At 45.7% G+C, this 5,943-nt stretch overlaps 1 protein-coding gene across 1 annotated transcript in view; it reads left to right on the forward strand.

Moving 5' to 3' along the window:
• GRHL1 (grainyhead-like 1 (Drosophila)) overlaps window positions 1–5,943 on the forward strand; it is a 38,151-nt gene that overhangs the window by 9,146 nt on the left and 23,062 nt on the right. The gene's annotated exons all lie outside the window — the stretch shown is intronic.

Below are 5,943 nucleotides of genomic sequence, written 5' to 3' on the forward strand. Positions count from 1 at the left end.
GGGGCCTTAAGCAGAAAAGGGAATAGCTGCTGCCACTGGTCTCCCGAAGCATGTAGTGCTGAAACTGCAGATCCCAACACCTAGTGACCTATTTCAAGTTAGAGCAGCCTCCTGGTGACTTTTGGTTTGATATTTTTTCAGAACTGTACAGTAGGTGTGTAAGTATGGGCAGCTTCCCTAGCTGGTAGCTAATTGCAGCTGTTTGCAGCCACTCCAGCTTTTGAAAAAGGCCTGTACATCTTCTGGGTGCAAGGACATGAGGTCAGAGAGTGGAGTCACCTCTGTTCCAAAGGCATTTCCCATGAGTTTGTTGCTGGAGTCAAAGTCTAGGAGCTTTCTTTGGAGAGTTTCGCTACTGACCAGGTTTTCATTAAAAACTGGGAACATTTTCCTTCAGTTTTTGGAGTCTTGCTAGTACGTCATGTGGAGTTGTCAGCATCACAGGGGAAGCTACCGATGGCTTGTGGTATGTGCCACATCTAGAGAGAGCCTAGCTCAGGGGACATAGGATCTTTCGGCAGAGTGCGTGAAGATCTTTCTCTGGAGCTCTGTGTGTCACTGTGCTCTACAGGAGGCACAAGGGGTGGTGTCACTCACAAAGCTCACTGTCACCTTGAGCTTTGCTCTGTGCTGCACAAGGGCTGTGGAGAAAAGAGACAGGGAAAAGTTGTCTGGGAGCTGCTTTTGGGTTTGTGTGCTCTGTGTAAGAAGTTTGGGATGTTTGGCAGGCAGCAGCACGGAGCTTTGTGTGCTGCTGTTGGAAGCAGCATATGCGACATTACTTATGAGACTGGTGTTGGATGCCAGGATTCTCTGTTCACCAGATTTGGCTTCAGAGGGGTTGAGAGGGATGGCAGGGAGGGCTTTACCTGCTGGAGGATGCTGAAAGCAGATGTAATTTTTGAAACAAAAGTACTTTGTGATGTGAACAAATAGATGAAGCTTCAGAAGGGCTGTCAAAAGGAGACAGTAAATATTCCTTAAAAGTTATCCTGCTGCCATAGCCAGTCTGACATTCAAGGAATATGGGCAATCTATGTCAAAGTACTGTGAGCTTAGGAGTTGCATGCAGATATGGATCATGCAGACAGAGTGATTATTTCAGGTCCCCAAGGAGCTGGAAGGACTTTGCAGCTCTGCAACTGCCTCTCTGCTGGCTAACCCATACTACAGCAGTAGAAATGCTCCGCCAACACAGGAGCAGGGCTTGGAGCTGGTGGCAGGAACCCTGTGGCTGCCCCAAGGAAAGCCATCCCATTCCACCAGGTGACAGAGCCCAGCCCTGTGAGGCAGGTGGTTATTTCCCAGGTACTCTACAGACCCCTGAATGAGTAGTTTCAGCCTGTAGTGAAACTGCAGCTTGAAAAGGCCTAAGGACCCTCATGGTGATATTTCAGCTCGGGGCTCAACTTCATTGAATAAGGTGGTGTGGGGAGGTGTGAGCCAAACTGATTTTGTAGCTACACAGGCAAATTTGCTTCCAGATTCACAGTCTTAGTGTGTGAGATTCATGTACTTTGAGTATTGAATTGTATGAAGCTGCAGAGAGGACTGTCGATATCGAGAGTGCAAGCCTTGGTTGCTAGGATCAGAAGCATATTAAGACAAAAATACTCTGGACTTCAATGTTCAAAGAATTTGCATTTTTAGCAAGTGCTCTGTGAGTTTAAGCATCTGTTTAAGTTTTTTTTCCTTGAGTGGATGTGTTTTGTCAATGGTTGGATTTCTTGCCAACAGAGCTGCAGTTCTTTCTCAACTCCCAAGATCTTATCAGGAGATGCCTGAGCCAATTTCAACAGTTTTTACTGAATGGTTCGTTTACCCTTCTCTTTTATTTCCCCCCCACCCCCCTTTTTTCTTCACCTCCCCCTTAAACAATAGTCTTGAAGTATATGAAGAGAAGAGAGCAGGGAATAAGGAGAGCTGAGTTTCTTATGCTGCAGAAAGTCCTCCATAGAAATAAAGTCTTACATTTAACAATAGCAGCAGTGCTGCATGTATCGTATGTTTAGCCAACCATCAAGCCTTGATTTTTAGAACGTTACTTTCTGAGCCTTGGAGTTACCTGGACCAGAGCCAGATGATTCTTCTGGGGTTGCTGCTTCTCCTGTTTCAACTCTTGCTCTCAGTTTGCTGTGGGAATGATTTGATTCTGTGCAGCAGAGTCAAATGGGATGTGATGAGGCTCCATGTCTGGGATTTCTGATGGAATTACTCATTTAGGCACCCAGGGCTATGAGTGTGTGTTGGATTTAAGGGGAAAATAGCATATTATCACAAGTTGCTCCTAGAAGCTCTGGGATCAGGTATGTGCCCTTCCTGTGCTAGCTTTCATTGTGGGGATGTACAGGAATATTGGACCTCTGCTGCTTTGTCCATGCAGGAGTGTGTCATCTGCTTTGAAAGAGTGGCTTGCCAGTCCCCTTGGGGCACTTCAGAGATTTTAGAAAACACAGTGTTCTGGTGAAGAAACACTGTTTTCAGGTGACACAAGTTATGTGCTCACTCTGTAGCAAGGAAAATGTGTGGGTTTTGCAGCTGTGAAGTTGGGGGATGGAAAGAATCTTTAAGATGCCCTCAGCAAAACCTGTATTTCCCAGTTGTATTGTCCTGGGAGAGCTGAGGCCGATGCCAGACACAGCAGGCAGGTCTGGCTCTGCACAGGTGGGGTTGTCACATTGGAGTTGTCGCTGGCTGCATTGATGTGCTGTTTGTGAGCCCATGTGTGTACAAACCAGTACTATTTCATGCATGACAAACACTTCCCACTCTGAGACAAGTCAGTGCCCTGTCCGTGGGTTTCGGAGCAAATGCTTCTTTTTGGCAGCTCCTCTCTGCCCTCTTCTGTTGCTCTGGGACATCACAGATGCTGCTAGAAGTGGCCACTTTATGGAATAGTGGTGTGTTAAGTATTTTCTGAGTGTGGTGAAGCTGGAAAAGGACCCAGGATCCAAAGCCTTCTTGCTCTGAGGTAGTGAAGGGAGTCAAGGGTGGGGAGTAAAAAGCAGACTGCCCCGAAGTAGTGCTTCTGAGACTGGAAGGAGAGCAAGGACAGAGTAGAAAGATTGACAGGAGTCGCTGTGGAGTGGTGAAGTAGTGATTCTGGTGGGCTTCCAGGTATGTCCATGTTAGAGGCAAGGTCTGACCCCACCACCTAATGGATCAAGTGAGGGGAAGTATTAGATGAGGAGGCAATCATGCTTTGTGAGGAAAAAGTGTCAACCGGGAAACTGTTGATTAACTGGCAGGTTGTTGATTGGATATTTAAGAAAGCCAACGGGAACCATCTTGGTGAGGTGGAAGCATAGTCTGATGAGTCTGACAAAGATGTGTAGCTGATACACTCACTTGCACTCAACAAGTAATGCTGGAGTTACCCTGAGGCTTGTGAAGACTTCAAACAGTTTCCCACCCTGACCTGGATGTCTGCTGTGTTGGGCAGACAGTCAAGGTGGGGTTCTCCTGTGAACAGCTTTTAGATGTCTGAATACAAGCTCGTCATCCTTTGCTTCTATGACTTCATTAGGGATGGGGTGTCTATTGCTTGGATGGAGCTTTCTCTGGAGGCTCCTGCCCCTTCTTGTGACTGAGCAGGCTTAACCATTTTTAAAATCGGCTCTTTTTTACCTCCATATGTCAATCAGGAGAAACATTTGTTAGGTGCAGGTCATGAGTTTCTGAGGCCAGGAACTATCTCTTCTCAGGTCTGTATAGGATGCCCTGTTCTTCTTTTCTTGGTTGGTACCCAATAGAGGTCTTTTAATGAAAATCATCACTACATGCATGGTTAAATGTGCATTGCTTTTGAGTGTTTTCCTGCTACTCTTCATAATGCTGGCCATTGTCCCGTTACCTCTGTGTTACCCATTAGGCCGTGAAGCAAATACTTTATCCCTTAAACTTTGGCCTGGGGACGTGGCTTGCTTTCAGGTTGGTGTCAGTTGAACAATCTGGACAGGTTGGTTTCCCCAGAGTTAACTGGCTTTGCTGGATCCCGCTTTGCTCAAATCCTGTCTGAGCTCCTGCCTGGTGCAGCAGGAGGGCTGGGGCCTCATGTCTGAGCAGAGTGAGTTGTTTTCTGCATGGGGATGGCAAGAGCCTCTTTGCCCCATTTTTGTAGTCCTGACAGTGGAAGGACCTTGCGGTTGTGCTGGGACAGCCCTTCTGTGTGTTCCAACAGGTCACTTCTGAAATGTAGCGTTGCTTCCTGCAGCTTCCAGAGAAGGGCCCCTGTGGAGGTCTGTCTGGCTTGTTTTAGGCTGGTGGTGGGACTGGAGCCAGAAATGATGTCACTGCACATTAAGGGCTCTATTGTCCTCCCACTCCTTCCCTCCAAAAAAAAAGGCATTGTAAGCCAGATGCTTTGTGTGAAAATACCCTTTTTGCTAAAAAGGGATACATGATGAGGGTGTAAAAGGGGCCTTTAGAGCTGGAGAAATTTGTGGTTTTGCCGTCTTTCCACCAAAGGGAAAGCATTGTGGTGTCTCTTAAGTGACTCTCAATGACAGAGCAATTAACCGTTTGGGGTGGGGGTTGGGAGGGGCTGTGTTTCTGAGGGTTTTTCTGGTTGTGTTTTTTGTTTGTGGATTTTGGGGGGTTTTGCCCAAGAAAAGTGGAGTAGTCCTGTATTAAAGTGATTTGAGACTAATCTGTGCTGACCTTTTGAAATGGCAGATTGGGCAACGAGTGTGGTCTTCTGGCATATCCTCGTATGTGACTGCAGTTCTTGAGCAGGATATTTTGTTCAGATGAGCTCAGTTTCTGGAGAGGGTGGATCATTTGCTACATCGTGAAGTCAGGCTGGGGTGTACACCACTGATTTATTTGAAGAGTTTACTCTAGCATAATCCTCTCTTGGTGCTCACTGTAGAAAGAACTTCAGTTTTTTTGATTGATGAGTATTGCATGCATTTATATGGATACCATTGTAATGAAACACCAGTCATATGCCTCATTAAAGAAGGTGTTGCCACCTTCAGCAGCATTGAGGAGGTACAGGTTTGGCTAGTTGGAAATGAAACTATGAAATGTGATGAGTCAAATATATTTAAAGGAAAGAGATTGGTTTGAAGCCAAAGCTGCAGACCACAAGTACTTTGAGGCACAGATACACACAGGCTTTGGAGCAGTGACATAGGGAAGTCATAGGAAGTATTGCTTACCTGCCTCTTAATGCAGACCTCTCCCTACTCTGTCCTGGGTTTTCTTAAAAACAAGCGTGTATTGCCCTTAATTTTAAGTGCTGCAGGCTAGAAGCAAATTTTCAACTCACAATTTTTCTTCAACTTTGTCTCTCAATCTCCACCATCTGTCTGGTCTTCCAAACAACTATGGAGCTCACAATGTGTTCCCTAAAGCTGGAAGAAAAATCTTCCTGAAGTTAGCTCTTCTAAAGAGAAAACTGGGAGGTGACTTTTTCTCCATTGCTTTCATACCTGATAGCAAAACTTCCTTTTCAGCCATTTTTGTAGACGTAATTCTTTCAGTTTTATGTTGTTTTTTTTTCTTCTCTTGTTTGTTTTTTGTGGTTTTTGTTGAGGTTATTTGGTGGATGGGTTGGATTGTTTTGTTTGTTTGGGGTTTTTGGGGGGGGTTGGGTTTTTTTTACATGTTGCTAATTTTTTTGCCAAACTGCTGCTTTTACTTTCTTTCCAACCAACCCAACAAAAGCTGACACCTGGCTCCACGCCTTTATCTTATCAGAGTGTGGGGTGGAAGGAAGCATCAGTAGGACTGGGAACCTCTATCCCCAGGTTTCCCACGTGTTGTGAGCAGAGATGTTCCTGTATTTCCTTGCCTCAGAACAGGCTGGAATAACAATCAGCATTGCTCTTTGAGCAGGAATATGTATTTTCCTTTCATTACCATTCATTTTTGTTTTGTTGATGGAGTGAACTTGCTAGGAGGATGTTCTCTTGTCTGGGGCTGGGTCATGTTTCCCAC

This window comes from Buceros rhinoceros, unplaced genomic scaffold, assembly GCF_000710305.1.
Source record: "Buceros rhinoceros silvestris isolate BGI_N320 unplaced genomic scaffold, ASM71030v1 scaffold16798, whole genome shotgun sequence".
In the NCBI taxonomy this organism is placed as follows: Eukaryota; Metazoa; Chordata; class Aves; order Bucerotiformes; family Bucerotidae; genus Buceros; species Buceros rhinoceros.